Source organism: Rhinolophus sinicus, linkage group LG10 (assembly GCF_036562045.2).
Source record: "Rhinolophus sinicus isolate RSC01 linkage group LG10, ASM3656204v1, whole genome shotgun sequence".
In the NCBI taxonomy this organism is placed as follows: domain Eukaryota; kingdom Metazoa; phylum Chordata; class Mammalia; order Chiroptera; family Rhinolophidae; genus Rhinolophus; species Rhinolophus sinicus.
In genome coordinates, this window is record NC_133759.1 from 105,217,784 (window position 1) to 105,237,320 (window position 19,537).

The 19,537-nt window shown below is 48.5% G+C and overlaps 1 long non-coding RNA gene across 4 annotated transcripts in view; it reads right to left on the bottom strand.

Moving 5' to 3' along the window:
* Nucleotides 1-9,559: 9,559 nt before the first annotated feature.
* LOC109452450 (uncharacterized) overlaps nucleotides 9,560-19,537 on the bottom strand; it is a 31,222-nt gene continuing 21,244 nt past the window's right edge. For 3 of the 4 annotated variants that reach the window (XR_012489883.1, XR_012489881.1, XR_012489882.1), the window contains 2 exons: nucleotides 19,128-19,212; nucleotides 18,775-18,903 (listed from right to left, as the gene is read on the bottom strand). This is a non-coding gene — a long non-coding RNA (uncharacterized LOC109452450). Of the gene's footprint in view, nucleotides 10,090-18,774; nucleotides 18,904-19,127; nucleotides 19,213-19,537 lie in introns of those variants that run through there. The other variant, XR_012489884.1, reaches the window with a different exon arrangement.

The window sequence follows — 19,537 nt, forward strand, 5'->3', positions numbered from 1 at the left end:
CCCCAAGAGTGCCTTTTTATGTGCCCTGGACAGGGGCGGGGCGGGCGCGCAGGGGGAGGGGGTTTGTTTGTTTGAATGGCGGTCACGTGACCGGGCGGTGACGTCACCCGCCCTGCCCATCTTGGCGCCTCCGGAGCTAGAGGCGAAGACGTCATCGGCTACAGAACGGGATCCGATGGCCGCGCGCTGGCTTGGTCCGCGGCCCCCAGCTCGGCCGTCCGGCCTGCGCCTGACGCGTCCCCGGAGACCCGGCTCGCGCCGCTCTCCCAGCCTAGCGCTGAGTAGAGGAGGGCGCGCTGCCAGCCGAGCGATGGCGGGGATGCGAGCGGTTGGGAGAGCAGGCAGCTTGCCACCGGCCTCTGCCTCCCTTCCCCACCTGCCGTGCCCCCTCCCCACACCCTCGCCGCTTCCCCGAGCGGAAAGTGGCTTCCTGCGCTGTTGCATACACGTGTGCCCCTTCTCATTTCCTGGCCCCAACTGGGGGAAACAGAGTCCCAAGGAGAAGCGATTTACTTGCCCAGTATTACACTGCCAGGTGGGGGATGGGGTAAGAGAGGAGCCTGAAATGAGGGTTGGAGAAAATTTTAGCAAATTTGTCCATAGAAATGTTCCTACCAAGAACAATCAGGGTGAGTTGGGATGAAGGGGTTCAAGGAAATGTTTTCCAGACTCCAATTACTTAAAAATACATACATTTAATAAGTAAAATGCGTTCCAATCCAACCCCTAGTAAAAAAAAAAAAAAGTTCTTCCTACTCGTGTGGCCTAGAAGACGTAGAGCCTAAAGCTAGCGGGTCAGGGGACTGAAATCTCAGTGGGGGGGTCGCAAGGCGCCCTTGTGAGGGGTTTGCCTTTTGAGAAGGCGATAGACAGCGCCCCCAGAGGCCACCAGGCATGTTTCTGGTCACGTTTGCTTAAGACAAGATGGGGCTGCTCAATCTCTTTACTCCACGAATATATACTGATTGGGGGCTTACTAGGGGCTGGGCTCGGGGGCCGCAACTAGGAACGAGAGCCGAGCCCGACACCCTCGCCCTGGTTCTCGCCATCTATATGGGCTGAATTTGAAATCCAATACTATGGCGCTTAAGGAGGATAGGATTTCCAGGACTTGGACAAACGTTTGGGAAGACCCCATGCGGTCACCAGCGCCCTGAGCCCTAGCGACGGCCCCCTGGGCAGTGGAGCCCGCTGCGTAACACCAACGTGCTAGGTACACAAACAAACATTGCGCCACCGGACCAGGGTGCCGAGTCAGGAACATTTTGCGGTTTCTTCCGCTCTCCTCCTGGGGGGGGGGGGGGGGATTTCATTGCCACACTGTGTCGTTGATCAGTGATTGTATCACCAGAGGCGACTTCTGCATTTGCCTCCCTTAGCTACCGTGTTCACACATGCCCAAACTTTGTGCCTAAGTTCTAGAAAAGTTCAGGGCTGAGTGCTTTTTTTTTTTTTTAAAGGGTGTCTTCTACCTGCAAATGAACATTGGTTGAGGGCAGCAGAAAGGTCCTCAGATAATGGTAACACCCACCCTGTGTTTAAAAAAAAAAGAATTTTTTTTTTGTTTATACTACTTATTTAGCTGAGGAATTCATATTTTTTGCATTGAATCATAAAATGTTACAGCTGCTGACTTTTCACAGCATACCAATTTGATCTGCCCCAATTTCTTTTTTTTTAACCAAGAGCATTCATTATACCTTTCCCTGCCCACGTTTTTAAAAAAGAAAACTGTTGGGGGAAAAAAAGTTTTTTAAATTAAAATAAAATACAAAAAGAGAACCATTGTATACAAATATTGATTGGTGGTCTGGCCCTGGAGTCAGGTGCCTGCTGAGTGCTGTGAAGTTTTCCTCCTTTTCCCCTTCTGGAAAGAGTATAGCTTGGACCCCAGGCTGTCATTTTGCTTCTCTGTGATCCTAGGTGAATCTCTTCCCCAACTAAGTCTCTGAGGTCACATCCATACAATGGGTTTACAACTGGCTACTTTGTGGATGATTGAGGTCCAGGTGAGAGATGGTGGGTGTAAGGAACCCAGGTCTTACTGCTCTCCTCCTTGTGATTCACTAAATCTCTTGGTTTTCTCCTTCCTGGCAGAGCAGTTCTTATATCACCATGGCACTGTGTACTTCCGGGCCTGGCACCAGAACCTGGGGAGGAGGTCACTACAAGACACCAGAAGGTGTGGTTAGGGACAGAGGCCCAGCTCAGGGAAAGGTCCTTCCTTGAGACCAACTAATACACCTGGTCAAGGGGTCTGATGGTAAAGATGTAGCCACTGAGACACCCAGTCTAGGCAGTGGAGATGCTGCTTCTGGCTGGCGAAGGAGCCAAAGAGAGGTCCCGCCTAATCTGGTCTGTGGTGACAGAAGACACAAAGGGCTGGAATTGTGGGCCTGGTGGGCAAAGGGCATGGAGGAGGATGAATCAGTGGACGCTGACTCGGAACAGAACGGGGCCTTTCAGAGCTGGGCTCTTCCTGATTTTAGACGTGCCTAGGAATATACCTGGAGACAGTGCAGGGTAGTGGGAAGGGTTTGACTCAGAAGGCCTGGCCCAGACACCCCACCTTTGTGTGTGGCCTTGCGGAAATCACTGCCCCTTGCTGAGCCTCTACTCGCTCCCCCTGTGATGGAGATAATAACATTATGTCTAGGGGTTGTGGAGAGACTCAGTGTAGCCAGGGTTGGCATTACCTAACAACCGTTGTCCGAATCCTGCCCTCAAAGTCAACTTTGGATCTGTCTTGGGGTCACAGGAGAAGAAAGGGTGGCACTCCCACAGATGACAGAAAGTAGCCCCAGCTCCCTGCTCTGTGATGTTGGACAAGAGGTTTAATGTTTCTGAGCCTCGGTTTCCCTATTTGTAAACTGGGAATATGATCCATGTAGGACTAAGTAAGACCATGTCTCAGAAAGGGCCTGGGGCTCTTGGGAAAGGGAGCTGGCTCCCACCATTCATGTTCTCTTTCAGAATCCACAGCCCTTTTACTGTCCTCCTTGGGCTGTCTGGTGGCTCCTCCCTCTGCTCAATACCCTCCATGACTCCCCTTCTCCCACCAGATCTAAAGCTCACCGTCACTGGGTCTCACCTACCCATCTGGCCCAGCTCCCAGCTACGCTCATTGACTCTCCAGTTGTTCTGTAGACAAACTCGGTGGGCCTATGTTCCCCGGATGTTTCTCATCCTTATCCACCCCCACACCTTTGCTCACACTGCTTCACCTCTCCCTGCCAGGCTTGAGTACAATCTTCCCTCATCCTTCAAGACCCAGCCAAAGTGCCATCACCATGAAGCCTTCCCTGGTTTTTCCAACTTCTCAGGCCCCTGGGCCCTGGGTAACTTTGTCCCAACATTCCGATTGTGTCAAAGTCCCTTAGGTCCTATCTTCCCCTCCCTGAACTTGCTTGAGGGCAGCGCTGTGATTATTTTTCCTCTTTGACCTCCCTACCTTCCTACCTTCAGTGCAGCCCTGGCACGTAGTAGGTCCACAATTCGTGGCATGCTGGAAGAATTTTTTCAAAGCACACTGTTGGAAACCACCAGAAGAGCAGGAAACAGACATGGCCATTTATTAGGTCTCTCCCCTATTCCAGCTGCATTGCAGGTATCATTTCATGAACTAATCATGAGAGGATTATGAACCGTGAAGTGGTTGTTACCGCCCGTTTCACAGGCAAGGAAACAGGCTCAGAGAGAGGACGAGTTCAAGGTCACACATCGGGTGATCATCAGACGGAGGTCCAGACCCTGGGCCTGTCTGACTGGGAGATGGAGCGGGTTTCACTGTCGGAACGTCCGCCGGTTGATGCCTCTGCCTGTGCGTTCCCACTCCAAGCAGCACTGGGAGGAGCCTCTGACTCCCAGCTTGCCTGGATCTCTGCTCGCGGGGCACAGCGGTCCCTGGCAGCAGTTTTGGGGGGAGCCTAGACTTCCTAGGACCCCCAATTCAGGCCCTGGTGTCCCTGCTGCCTCTCTGAAGCTACTCAGTGCTTGGGCCTTAGGGGCGCCACAGGCAGAGACTCAGCAGCCACTTGGCCCATCCTATGGGGCTGCTGAAGGGTGACTTCACCCTCCACACCCAGTCAGTTAGGACAGAGCCGGCTGCCATTGCACAATCCTTACAAACAGATCTCCACGGTCAGGGACCACAGAAAGTCATCTCAGCCGGCCCCCTCTTGGAGACAAGGGCCCAGAGAGGTTAGGCAACCTCTCCAAAGTCACTCAGTGTCCAGAACATTCTAATTCTAGTCAGCGTTGTGGGAACTGTATATTTTAACCCTTAAGTATTTATCCGTGGAGGTTAGGATTATTTTCATGCTCTTCTTTATAACTGTATGGTTTGAATAATTCAGCACAAATGTGGAACTTTTATAATCAGGAACAACAATCAGTGAAAAATATAAACAGGCAATGATAATTAAGGTTAAACCACATTGATAGTATTTAGGGTAACTTGTTAAAAGCAAGTTACAGCATTAGACTGCCTGGGTTATAATCCCAGTTTAACCACTCACCTGCTGTGTGTCTTTGGGCAAGTCACTTTAATCTCTCTGAGACTCAGTTTCCCCATGTGTACAAAGAGGGTAATAATAGCATCTGTCTCGTAGGGGCTATATCAAGATCATATGAGATGGTCATGCCGCAAACTATATAGCCCATGGGCCAAATCTAGCCCACTCCCTCCTTTTCTACAACCCACAAGCTAAGAATGGTTTATACATTTTAAATGGTTGGGGGACAAATCAAAAGAATACTTTGTGACACGTGAAAGTTGTAAAATTAAAATTTCAGTGACCATAAATAAAGTTTTACTGGAACACAACCACACCCATTCAGTTACTATCTTCTGTGGCTGCTTTCAAACTACAGTGGAAGGTGAGTAGTTGTGACACTGCATGGTTCACAAGCCTAAAATATTTACCTCTGTCCCTTTACAGGAAAAGTTTGCCAACCCTTGATATGAGGTCATGGATGAAAAGCACTTTAGAAGAATGCCTGGCACAGGGTAAGTGTTGAGTAAACTTTGATGTTATTAACATATGGATATTTATAAAATCTTCTCCCCCTAGGATGTGTTTAAAAGCAGTAATTGGTTTTATAGTGTATTTCGTTGGGCCTAAGGCAAGTTAAAAAATAAAATTCAATCGAGTAAATTTGACGATCTAATTTGCTTTATGAAGCGATTCATGATGGGGCCGTTAGCAACTAGAAGCGTGCTTTGAGGGGTTGTACAAAATGGAATGTTTTGATGGGCAGAAAGAGGGTGAGGCTAAGAAGTTAAAAGAGTGGATTATTTCCGGCAAGAACACCTTCCTTTAGGGGGAGGCAAGGGGTCTTATCAGGCACATGACCTCGCTAGTGTTGGTCAGGAAATTCCAGACTGATTAGTTTAAAATTCCACTCCTAGGAAAGGCTAAAACTGAAATTAGGTTAAGAATTAAGTTTGGTTCGGTGACGTGGCTTAGCAAAGGTGACTCCATTTTGGTGGCTGTTTCTTTTTCTGAATAGGCACATTTCTCATATTTTCACATTCGTCAAAGTGGAATAATTAGTAGTGTTTTTCTTTCTTAATGGTACATAAGTTAATGAGCGAAGGTCTTTTAACTGCTGACATCTTAGATCCAGTAGAATACAGTAACTTAAAACGGTTTAAAATGGGCAGTAATTAAAATGCTGCAGTCATTCAATTAGCACACATTCTAGCAGGGGGACCGACTTGCTAATAAACAGGTATAATCCAGGTGCTAAGTGCCAGGGTAGACATTGAGGAGGCCAGACAGGGTGCCCCCACTCACCTGAGAGAGGGTTATGAGGAAAAGATGCCGGGAGGAGGGCATGCCTCCCTGCAGACAAAGGCTGATGTAGAATAGAAATGTCTGGACGAAATACCTTGGAGAGATAGGTCTCTGTTATCTACCACTTTCCCCTTGGGAGCCTCAGTTTCCTCCCTTATAAAATGCGGCAGTCATAGCCCCAAGAGACCACCTCTCAGATTCTCTCTGAAACAAGATGAAGCCCCAGTAGCATGTGTGAACAGTCCGTAGGGCTGCCCATTTGTCTGTCCCACTAGCACAAACCTCAAAGCAGGTTTTTTGTTGGATAAACTCATGAAGATGAGCCTGGGAGCCCAGCAGAGGGACCAGGAAATAGCAGGGTCTCCATGAGTCAGGCAAGCCTGTCTCTGAACCAAGGACACAGCCCGCCAACACGGCCCGAAGCCACACCCCAGCTGCCGGGGGAACTGACACTGGGTGAGAAGTGACAGCTTTCTGTTATTAACTAATTTTTTTAGACAGAATACAAATGGAGATGTAACTTCCTTTTTGTAATTAGAAAACACTAATTAATGTTGGAGGGAGCAAATGAGGTCATAGTTTGTCTATTCCAAACTCTTCCCTGAGGGAAGGAGAAGAAAACGTTATTGTCGGTGTGTTCACCATCAATGGCTGAAGACGCCAAAATTGTGCACCCCAGTTTCACCTTTGTGGGTGACCTATTTGGGGGCACCTCTCATTAATAATACTTACCAATCTCTTGAGCACTTGCTATGAGCCTGGCACTTCGCTAAGTGCTTTATGGCTATTTCCTTGTGTGATAATGACACTGTGAGGCAGGAACCATTACCACCCCCATGCGAAGAGATGAGGTAACTGAGGCCCAGAGAAGTTAACTCACTTGTCCAAAGGCGCTCAGCAAGTGAGTGGCTCAGTTGGGTGCCTGGTGCTCCCTCCCTCCGTTTTCTAAGTCCTTTGTCCTTATCTCTCCATAGCACACAGTGGGTGTGTCATGAGGGTAGCATGTCACACCATTTCACCATTTCTTGGGATGATGACTCTTAGGGAGCTCCTTCTAGTTTCAAAAGGAAAGGGGAAAGGAAACATGCCCCACACTCAGGCTTTCTGCCTGGCGCTCCCTGACTCACCAAGCCACATTGCACAAATGATTCATTCACTGGCCCTGAGCTCAGTGGCTTTGGCCACCCATTGAGAGTGAAGTCACACCTCCAGCTTTCCAATGCATTCATTGGTTCACTCACCCAACTTCAGGCAGGCAAGAAGCAGGCCTGGTTGGGCTGGATTGGGTTCAGGGACAGGAAAGCACACAAGCGCCTCTTGATGTCCTAAAGTCACAGCTGGGCTGATCACTTCTGGCCTAAGAGACCCTCCGAGGGGTCTGTAGTAGTTTGCTAGGGCTGTTGTAACAAACTACCGCAAGTGGCGGGGCTTAAGACAACAGGAATGTGTTGTCCCACAGCTCTGGAGGCCAGAAGTCCTAGAACAAGGTGTTGGTGGGGCTGGTTCCTCCTGAGGGCTGTGAGGGAGAATCTGTTCCGGGCCCTCTTCTCGCTTCCGGTAGTTTGCCGGCACTTTGGCTTTCCTTGGCTTGTGGAGGTACCACCCTGATCTCTGCCTTCATCTTCACATGGTCTTCTCCCTGTGTGTGTGCCTGTGTCCCGATTTCCTCTTTGTATAAGGACACTAGTCATATTGGATTAGGTCCCACCTAATGACCTCATTTTAACTTGATTAACTCTGTAAAGACTGTGTTTCCAAATAAGGTCACGTTCTGAGATACTGGGGGTTAGGACTTAAGCGTATCATTTAGGAGGCAGATAATTCAACCCTTAACAGGGCCCGTACTTCCAAGATAGCCCCCTGATAATAATATGTTTAATACCATAAAAATGTCCATTTGGTCCAGGTAAATACATCCATTTCACGTGATCCTCATTGAAAATACTGAGGGTGTTCCCTCCCCTCCCCCAGAGTTAAATAAGTTGATTCTGAAGTTGATACAACATAATAAACAATCAAGAATAGCCAGGAAAACTAAAAAAGAAGGGCAGTGTGGTGGGGGTAAGCCTTATCAGATACTAAAACATGCCATAAAGCCTTAGCAATTAAACTGGTGTAGATGGGAACATGACTAGCCAGACAGATCAACAGAACAGAATAGGAAGGCCAGAAGTTGGCCCAAGTACAAGTGCAAATGTGGTGTATGACGAAGGTGGCATCTCCAATCACTGGGATGCAAGGGACTTTTTAATAAGTGATCTTGGGACAATCGGACAGCCACTTGGAAAAAAAAGACTCCAGACACCACAAATGGGCCAAAGATCGAAACCTTACCACTTGTAGAAGAAAACGTGAGGGGATTCCTTTATCACCTGTGAGTGAGGAAAGCTTTTTTCAATGTAGGACTCAAAAATGCAGAAATTATAAAAGAAAAGCCTGATACATTCAACTCCATAAAAATGAAAGCTAAAGTAAAAAAATCTTTTCACGGCAAAAGAAGCTCCATAAGCAAAGTTAAAAAAAATAAAAACCAAAAAACAACAAATGAGAGACAATATTTGTAACTTAAGGACAAAAGCTAATTTCGCCAATAGTTAAGGGGTTCTTAAAAATCGAGATAAACAACAACAACAACAAAGGATTTTAAAGTGGACAAAAGCCACAAGCAGATAGTTCACAGACAAAGAACTGCAGAAGGACCCTGAGCATGTACAAAGATGCTCATTCGTAATCACAATGTGAGACAAGAAAATTATTATAACTACAGTGACAGATTCTCATCCATCAGATTGGCAAAAACCCCCCAATTTGTCAGTACCCTCTGCTGAGACAGGGCAATTTGAATATGGACTGGAAGTTAGATGATATCATGGACGTGTTAGTTTTGGTGGTTACTTAGGAGAATGTCTTGTTCTTATGAAAGCACGCTGAAGAATTTAGCAGTGGAAAGAGATGATGTTAGCAACTTGCTCTAAATGTTCAGAAGAAAACACACACAAAGAAGGAAATATAGCAAAACGCTTAACAATTGTTGAGTCTATGTGGTAAGTATAAGGGTGTTCAGGGATGGTATTTTTCTTTCAACGTTTCTGTTGGCCTGAAATTTTTAATAATGATGTGTGGGGACCGGTCACATGGCCTCACAAGTGAACCCTGGGTGAAACGGAAGCTGTGAGCAAAAGCAGCTAGCTCAGCGGAGATGGTAAGAATTGTGAACCCGATGCAGAGCTTACTGTGGGTGCCAGCCCCAGTTTCAACAGTCAACTCATTAATCTTCATACTGTCCCCTCGAGGATGTCCCCACCTACAGACAAGGAAACCAAGGCCCCAACAATCTGCCACTTCCATGGAGATTTGTATTCCCCCAGCTCTGCCGATTGATTTTAATCTGATTCGTGAGCCAGTCCCTGGGAATCATGAGTAGGGTCTAGAGAAACAGCCTCACATTGGACTAAGTTACTAAAATTGGACTATGTTATTTTACTTAATGAAGCATCCAAAGGATTAACAGGGATCTTTCTGATACATCTTATAAGCACTGGTCATTTACAAAGACTAACATTCTGTTCTCTAATTTAGACTCAATAATTTCAGACACTACTTAAGGAGAGAGAACAAGGAGACTGTAAAAGAGAAACTGAGCCTTCAATCTAATAATTCATCTAGCAGCTGGGCAGTGGAAAACTATGGTATTCTTTATTTTTTTAACTAATTTATTTTCCAATTACAGTTGACATACAACATTATATTAGTTTCAGGTGTGCAACATAGTGGTTAGACATTTCTACCTTACGATGTGATTCCCCTGAGAAATCCAGTACCCATCTGACACCATACATAGTTATATAATCTGTTTAACAAACAGTGCTGGGACAGTTGGCTACACATCTAGATGCAAAAGGAGGAACTTAAACCCTTACCTCACACTACACATAAAAATTAATTCAAGATGGATCGTTGGCCTAAATGCTAAAAACAATAGAAGAAATTATAGGGGAAAAAAGTCTTCAAAACCTTGGGTTAGGCAAAAATTTCATAGCATGGTTTATTAAAAAAAAATTGTCACCCCAATAAATTAAAAACAAACAAACAAACAAAACGAAAAAAACAACAAAAAACCAATCAACCAGAAATTTACATTTCCAAAATGGAGGCATATAACGAGGGTCAGATTTGCAAGATGATTAGTGCCTCATACCAAGTCCCACAGCACAGGTCTGGGGAGACTTACACATGTCCTATGCCTGGAACTGGAGGTAAGTTCAGATGCCTGATGTGTTCATGTATCCTGCTTATGAAGAATAAAGGGATTCAGAAAACAGAAAAAAAAAAAAAGAATTGAAATTCATCAAGATTCAAAACTTTCATGCTAACCATTAAGAAAATGAAAAGAAAAGCAATAGACTAGGACAAAAATATTTGCAAAACCAAATCTCATAAAGCACTTCTTTCCAGTATTTACAAAGAACTTCTACAACTCGATAATACGACAAACAACCCAATCAAAAAAACCATATGAACAGATATTTCTCCAAAGAAGATATACCAATAGCTAATAGGCACAAGAACAGATATTCAACATCATTAGTCATTACAGACGTGCAAATGTGAAATGAGATCTGTATCATAACCCACTAGAATGACTTTAAGCAGAAAGACAGATAATAACACATGTTGGCTAACAGGTGGAGAAAACAGAACCCTTATGCATTATAGGTGGGAATGTAAAATGGGATGACATCTTTGGAAAATAGTTTGGTGGTTCCTCAAAAAGTTAAACAGAAACTTGCCATGTGACCCAGCAAGTCTGCGTTAAATATCTGCCTAAGAGAAATGAAAACATGTTCACACAAAGATTTGTGAGTCAGTGTTCTTGGCAGTATTATTCACAATAGCCCCAACTGGAAACAACCTAAATGCCCACCAACAGATGAATGGATAGGCAAAATGTGGTGAATCCATACACGGGAACACTGTTTAGCAATAAAAAGGAACAAACAAATGACGGGCTACCATGTGGATGAACCTCAGTGATGTTATAATAACGAAAGGAGCCAGACGCAGAGACCACACGGAGTGTCATTCCACTTCTATGTCCAGCAAAGGCAGATTGATAGAGACACTAAGTGGGTTAGTGGGTCTCTAGGGCTGGAGCGGGGACAGGGAGCCCCTGTAAATGGACATAAAAGAGGGATCTGACCAGGGGAACCCTGAGAATGTTCCAAAATTGATTTATCGTGATGGGTGCGCCACTTGGTAAAGTTACAAAAAAAGCATTGAATGGATAAGCTTATGGAGTTAATTTGTCATATTTAAGATCTAGCTCAATAAACCTGTTTTTTAAAAACCCTAGGTTGGGGTTGAGATTCAGTTTACCCCTGACCGAGGAAACCTTCCTGGGTTGTCATAGGCTGGGATAGGTGGCACCGTTTATCCGTAGAGAGCCATGGTTCATAGTGCCAGGCACAGCCTCTGTGTAGTGTCAGAATTGGTTACATACTGGACTCTCCATTTCAGTATAAGCTTCCTGAGGACACTAACGTAGTGTGTATGTGTGAAATCCTAGAACAAAGTCCAGGACTCCTGTGGGACTCGACAAAGGCTTGCTGAATGAATAAGTGTGGGTGGAAAGGCAGAGCCAAACAGAAAGAGAATGTGATTTCATGAGTGAGGTCTTTGATTGGGACCTACATGAGTGTGAGAATAATAAAAAAGAAAATGATAATGTGACAAAAGTACAGTATATTTACTATAATGCGATTTTATCCTATAAATAAGAATTTTGGGCAAAAGGGAAAAAATAAACCACCTGTATGTGATGAAGTGAGTAAACTCTTTCTTTTAAAGGGTTAGCAGGGATTAGAAAGTAAGAACAAAGAAAATATAGATATAGGTGAATGAAAACCTTGGTTAGGGTATTTGATGTACCTGGAGGATAAAGATACGACATGGAGGGGAGGGGAAAGCGGGAGGGGACAGGAGGGGGGGAAGAAAGGAAAGAAAGGGAGGGAGCGAGAGAAAGCATGGCTAGAGCAGCAGCGGGCCAGACCCCGTGGGGCCTGGAAGGCACTGAGAGAACCTGGGCTCCTCCTCCGAATGGAGCAGGAGCGTGGAGTCTGTGGGGAAAGCAGTGACAGGGAGGACGTGTGTCATCAACAGGATAATAATAGGATTCACTTCACTTGGGAGTGTGAGGACGCGCTGACTTCACAGTACAAAGTTGAAGCACAGTGACACATAGCAAGCACCAAACCCACTAGTTAGTGTCACGATCACTCTTTTCTCCCCCTAACACTGTAGGTCCAGAGAGGTAAAGCACACGCTCTCTTAAGGTCACAGCTGTCCGTCTTATGGCCCGTGGGCAGCCAAGGCTAAGCAAGCACCTGCTCTTCAGGGTGCTTGCTTAGGAAGCCCTACGGCAGATGGTCAGCTCCTAGGGGACGGGTGCTGGGCAGTGAAGAACAGGCAGAGTACAAGGTGACCGTGACCCACCCACCACCCCCACTTCCTTAGCCTCTGAACCTCCATTCCTCATCTGGGGATGGGAGAGTAGCAGCGTCACCTTCTACAGGGGCTCTAAGGGGCCAGAATAAGGCTGGGCCAGTGAGCCCTCAGCCCAGGGCCAGGAGTCGGCATCTCACAAACGGTGCTGCGGATTCCGGTTCCTTCATGTGACACATACTGATTGGTACACATCACTGGCTACACCAGCCGGGACGCTGGGGACACAAGGTGAACAAGAGATACTTCTCCAGACTACACACATACACACACACACACATACATACACACGCACCATTAGTAAGCTACCTGTCAAAACAACAAATTCCAGAATAGAGGTAATAAAATTCTTTCTGTAGAAATGAACACAGTGGGAGATACTTAGGCTTCCTTTCTCTAGGATAAACTGCCATTTTTCACTCGAAGCACGCATCATTAAAAAATATTAATAGTAAAGGAAATGATTTGCCAGCTGTTAAAGAAGCTACATGTTGACCTTCTTTCACTTCCTTTTTCTTTACCTATTCAAGGGACAGGAAACACCCAAAATTAGCCAGTAGGAAGGAAAGGTCAAGGTGGGGGCTGAGTCAGTGAGGCGAAGCCAGCAAGGGCTGAGCTGCCCCCACTTAGGCCTCCAAAATCCCTTCCAAAGTCCCTGGGCCTCTTCTGGGCCCGCAGCCTGGCCCCCCGACGGGCCGGGGTAATGGAGAAGCAAGGGCTGGAGCAGGACCCAGAGTCCTGGGCTGGTGGGTCCTGGGCTCCCAAGCCAGCTGCCCCACAGGAATCCAGCCTCAGCACTCCAATGGGTCATGGTCCCGGGTGACTCATCCTGGTGACCTCAGTGTGACACAGCCAGCTGGCCCTGCCTCTGGGTGTTTCAGAGAAAATTCCAGGCATCTGGTATAGAGAGCCCACCAAGGGCTGCGTTAGCTAACATAACTGCCACGTGATGCTCTGTGAGGGCTGTACCAGGGTCCTCCTTGCTACTGCTGAGGACACTGAGGCCAGGCTTAGGGTACCTGGGTGCTGGTCCTAAGCCACACAGGCCCCTGAATTATTTCAGGTCCCACAGCACCCTGTGGCCCACAAAGCCGGGCTGTGGTCAGGTGGTCTCCCTGCTAGACTCAGAGCAGGGGACCTGATAATGTCTGTGACCGAGATGAGACCCCCAGGAAACCTGAAGCACAGCAAAGCACTGAGAAAGCCCCTCCCCCAGCTGTAGGAAGGCCAAGGTCCCAGCAGCACCTGCGTCCCACCTACCAGAACAGAAACTGGCATTACTGGGACATCTGCTCCGTGCCAGGTGCCTAGAGAGATTAAGGTCTCCCCGGGTCCCCAGGTGACATTACAGACCAGCACTGGGGCTCAGAGCCATCGAGCACATGTCTGGAGTTCTGGAAAAGGGGGCAGAGCCCTACCCAGCACAGGCCCTGCGGCGCTCTCAGAGGACCCGAATGGTGAGGGGGCTGGATGGCTTTGTTCTCGGCCCTGGCCACCTCACCCAGGTCTCCGCCTCTGGCATCTACCGAGAGGCAAGCTTAGAGAAGGATCGGGGTCGGGGTAGGTCACAGCCTCACAGCTGGCCTTGGCCACCTGCGTGGGCTTAGCCAAGCTGGGCTGGAGGCTGGGGCCGCTGGGAGAGCCAGCCTCTGGGCCAGGAGCCAGGCTGACCTGCGGCCCTCAGGCTGGGACAAGTGTGTCCCTTCCCACCTCTCTCTTTCTTAGAAGCCCTCTCAGCCTTGCACTTCCTGAAATCTCTGCCTCAGTCCCAGCAACCTGCTTAATCCCTCGTCTCTCGGGGCCTCCTTTCCTACCCCAGGTGGGGCCTCTGGTTCCTGGGAAGCTGACTCAGAAGCAGAGGGGAAGGGTCCCAGGAATTCAGCTGCCATGGGGCTCGAGGGGAAGAGAATACACATCTGGGACCTTTGAGGGCTGCATTTCAGCATCAGCTATTACTCTGTGGCCTTGGAGGCATGGCCCCTCAGAGCCTCAGTTTCTTCAGCTATATATGGGGCTGAGCATGACAGCAGCTTTGCAGAGCACACTTGTCGATGGAATAATGAAACTTTGATAAGATACAAAATATGTTCTCTGGGCCAGGCACTGTCTCAACTTCTGGATATGCATTTCCTAATTAATTCTTCCCTTCACAACAAGCCAATGAGGCAAAAATCAGTGTTTTCCTCATTTTTCAGCCATGGGACAGAGAGGAGAGATAGTTGCCCAAGGTCACACTGCTGGTAAATGCTAGAGCTGGGGCAGCTGAGCCGAGACAGAGAGATCTTCCGTTTTGCCTCTGATGAGTACTAATACCACCTCATGGGATTTTTATATAGACTGTGACCCATGCAGGGAGCAGGCTGGCCCATTCACTGCGTGCCCCACCACATAGTAGGGAGCCTGGCACGGAGTAGGTGCTCTGAATGGAAGAAGAGCCAATAATTGGAGATTTTGGAGAGGAAGTACCCTGGGCTTATAATGAGACACCCCCAGTTTGCCAGCTCAGTCATTCCAAGTTTTGTGACTTTATATAATTGCCTCTACCTCTCGGAACCTCACGTCTCCTCATCCCAAAATGCAATAATAGTTACAATAATAGTATGAAAGGGTCACTGTGAGGATTAGAGGCATATAGAAAGGCCCCTTCACCTGCAACTTGGAAATGGTACCATATTATTCTTTTGAATTATTAATTCAAACTTTTGAATTTTATTCATTGAAATCAGAAAATGCCCGCAGAGAAACTTTGAAAAGCGTGACTCAGTATCTTCAGATGTGTTTTGATGCTATTGCTCTGCCTGAGGACACGGATCGAAGGAGACCTTTCCCAAGTCAGGATGGAGGTGGAGGTTGTCAGCTTGAGGGAGGGACGTGCAGGGACATTTGGTATCACGCTGTGAGCCAACATGTGATGAGCATGAGCAAGGATCTGAGACACAGCCTGAGACCTGCGTGGGGCCAGACCGGGAGCAGGCCTCCCGTGGGACGTTCAGACCAGAGCCCACTCCTGACTGCAGGCCAGCTGAACGGCCTTCACAAGACCACGCCTCTCACCTCGGCCTCATCATCCCAGTGGAAAAATGGACATCCAGAAGGGGCAGGGGCTGGCCAAGGGGACTGCAGACCATCAAGCACAGAGCAGAGGCCAGAATCTCCCTCACCTGACTGAGCATTCCCACAGAAGCCACTCTGCCCACTTCTGGTGCTCGGGTGGGTGCAGACTGTGGACAGGTGGGTTCCAACCCAGTGATGGCCAGCCCCAAGACTCATCTGACTCCCACTGTCACCTGTCCCTGGCTCAGCCCAGGCATGTGGTAAGGATCAGAAATACCTGCCAAGTCAATGACACGCTACTAGGTGCTGGGCCCAGGCTGGGACACTTGGAGCCTGAGAGGGCCGTGCAGGAGTTGACCTTGAGATCACAGATGTGAAAACTGGGGGAAGCAGTGAGAAGGGGGGCACAGATGTGAGAAGGGGGCACACCCCATCGGGGCAGAGGGGTGGTGTGGAGGGGCACAGGCTCTGGACCACACAGCCTAGGTTGAAGTCCCAGTTCCCCCATGGAATCTGGGGGCCTTGAGCCAGTTCCTTAGCCTCTCTGTGCCTCGGTTTGCTGGGGTCACAGCGTGCTCATTCCCAGGGTGCCGTGAAGACTCCTGAGACGCACACACTTGGCACAAGGCATGGCCCACAGTCCATGTTCAACAGATGGTAGCCGGTGTTATTGTCTAGCGTGGTTGTCTCTGAGCCACACATTTGCTCCCGTACACATGTGGCTTCCCCGGTAGCTGGATTGCTTCTGAGAGCAGGGCTGTCACCTCGACTCATTGGGGCAGAGCTCTGAAAGGCACCAGCGTTGCCCAGCTACTACCCTTGGTCCCCTCCAGTTCTTTCTGGATGATTCCAGTCGGTCTGAAGCCCCTTAGTTCCCGCCCTGGGCGGTCACACAGCGATTTTCCTGAAGCTGAGAAACTGAAGCCTGTGAGTAGCCTGACTCTAAACAGTCCCAGTCTGCTGGTGAAACAGGGTCAGCCAAGAGCACTGGACAGGGAAAAACGAGCTCGCAGCGACCCCCATCTGGGCATTCTCCCCTGTGGGCCTCCACATTCCCTGTGGTAAAATAAGGGGTGATCTAAAATAATGGCGATCTCCGTCCGCTGTCCCTTTGATGGCTCACTTCGCTCTGTGAGTCTCTTTTTGTGTTTTCTGTTAACAGAGGCATCATTCCCACAGTAGCCAGCACGGATGGAACACCTGCTGTACCCCAGAAACTAAACTTAGTGATTGATCGGATAACCACGATCAGTTATCAGTGATCGGATGTGATGAGGCACCGGCCATGAACACGTTACCAATTATCTCAGTCAGTCCTCACAGCAGTCCTATGTGTGGGGTCCTGACCATAATGGTGAGCAAGTAGTTTCCGTGGGAGGAGATGGCCTCATCCTGCTGGGATTGGGACCCGAGAGCCAGGCTCGTCATCGATAGCTGATGTCCAAGTCACTACCATGAGGTAGGAATTATCTCTGTTTTACTGATAAAATCAAAACCTGCAGCCCAGAGTGGGGAAGTGACTCAGCCCCTGTCACACTGTTGGAGATGATGGCTTCTGAGGATGTCCTGCTTCTACATCCCTATATTCTGATCGTTTCAGCTGAGGCATCAAAGAAATGCGCTTGGGGCTTTGTGACTGTCCCTTGCCACTCCGGTTAGTCCAGGCCCAGAGCTGAGCTCCAGATAACTGAGGGGCCAGCCTTTGGCAGGTCTGGCTTCCAGAGAAGCAGAGTCTTCATGCGGGAACAAAGACACAAATCACAGAAGGTCCCGCCCGTCCATGACCTGGTTCCTCAGTGAGATTCGGGGAGGGATTTATCCCACCAGGGCCCTTGCTCAGGCTTCACATTCGTCATCTTTGTGGCCCAGGACATTTCCAGATCCATATGACAACCTTCACTTTGCAGGAAACTGAGGTCAGAGGGTTTATCTATGCAGGAATCCATGACTAGTGCCCCCAGCAAGTTATATCATCAAGGAGACTTTTGAAAATTCCTGCAGATTATGGAGGTTGGGTTGTTTTTCCACTTTGGGGGAGAGAATTCGAAGGTGCAGCCAGGCAGAGAAAGAGGTGCTGAGGAGGAGAGGTGGCTGCGGCTTTAAATACGCCTTCACTGAGAAGTCTGTCCCCTTTCAGTGGCTGCCATGGAATGAATGGTGGCTTGATTCCTCTTTGCAATCTTCCCTTTATAGACTCACCACCCCCCACCCTTCCAGACCTCAGGAGCAAAGAAAAGGGGAAGCCGCTGTTTGATTTCTGAGGGCCCAGGCAAAGTGAGAATGGGAGCACTCTTAGGAGGAGGGTGACTCATTCCCCAAGCAGAAGAGGCCTTGGGAAGACCTGGGCTTTTGTTCCCTTTGGGACCAAAATGAATCACCGATCTCACCAAGTCACACAGGCCAGTCCCAAACTTTCCCAGGTAGAGCCAGCACGAGCATCGATGAGTCAGGTGAGGCCCCATCACTGGACAGGAGCCAGGGCCTAAAGCCTGAGCTGTCCTCACTCGTCCTACAGTTTGGTACGTGGAAGAGGCCAGACTGGTCTTGGTTCTTCTTGGAGCAAAGTGGAGACTGGAACCAGAAAAGGAAGTTTTGAGGCACAAGGCCTCTAACTGGACAGGTCAGCAAGGTGAGGACCCCATCTGCACGCTGGCTGTGCAGGACTGCAGCCAACGAATGTGCTTGTGCGTCCATGGATTCAGGCGGGAGAAGAGCGCTGACTGGACGCCCGCCCACCGGGTGCCGGGCGTGTGGCCTGCTATCCCTTCTCCAGAGCCTGCAAAGGAGGAATGCGATCCTCATGCACAGATAAGGAAACTGAGGCACTGGCCCGGGTGGCCCAGCCAGGGATCCATCCAAGAGCCTTGCTTCTTTTGACCCTGTGTCTGCATCAGCGGGTGGACAATGCCCTGTCCCACATGTCACCACCTGAGTTGGTCCAGGAGAGCCTAAAAAGCCCAAGACTTTTCTCAATGAAGCTGCCTGGGTTATTTCAGGAAAGGAGCCTGCTGCAAGGAGAAGCAGAAAGTTGGGCCCGTCCTGTGGGGCGCCAGCATTCCAGAGGCCAGATGTGTGAGCCTGATGTCACTCCCCATGTCGTGGCCCCGGTCCAGGCTGTGCTCTGCTGGCTGTGACCCTTGCTCCGCATGCGCTCCTCCTCCCATCCTCAGCATAAAAGCGACTGAGTGGTGCTGGCAGCTGCTCCGCAGCATCTGGCGGAACATTCTGGCCCATAGCTGGGCCCCTCTTACTCCCCAGCCATCCCTGGGGGCCACCAGTGACTCATATTTCCATTTTCAATGCAGAGCCAGGCACCAGATCTTTCCATGACCACCAGGACTGGCCATATTGGCTTCGGGATTAAGGACATGAGATATGACATCAGATAGGTTGAGTTCAAATCCTCCTTCTGCAGCTTATGGGCTGTGTGATTGCAGGCAACTAGCTTGCCCTCTCTGAGCCTCTGTTTCCCCATTTGTAAGTAGTGACCTCGTCTATCAACTCTGATATCTTCTTTGTTGAAAAAGTTTCTTCCCTTTTGCTTGCAGCTCTGAAAAATGAACCATTGCCTTCTATTAGCTTTCTTTTTTTATATACTCACCATTCATAAGCCAAAGAAAGAGGAAGCTGCTGGTATTGGAGTTCTTAAAATGGAACAGTAATATTTATATACAATTTACTACGTGCTAGGATTTATTATAAGGTGCTAAGATCCATCGTCAGCCCCATTTTATAGATGAGGAAACTGAGGCCCAGAGAGGTAAAGTAACTTACCTATGGTCACACAACCAGTCAGTGGCAGAGCTGAGATTCACACCCATACTGTCTGGCTTCAGAGTCCATGCTCTTAGTCGTTACGCTGAGAAAAGTAAAGATGAAACACATAAAGCACATTGCATGCTGCTGAATGTTTGCTGCTAGTATTATTACTATTATATTGTTGCTTTGCCATTACCAGGTCTCAGTCTTATTTTTGACCATGAGAAGAAGCGGGTCAGGGCTCCCTGCCCTTCTGGCCAAATCCAAGAGTCAAGAAACTCTTGATTTAAAGAGGGCCAGCTGGTCTACCCAAATGTGTGGTTCCCTTGACATGACAATTAAATGTTCTTTCCATCTGCCCTTGAGCAACTGACTTCATGTCTCTGGGCCTCAGTTTCCCCATATGTCAAATGGAGATGCTCTGT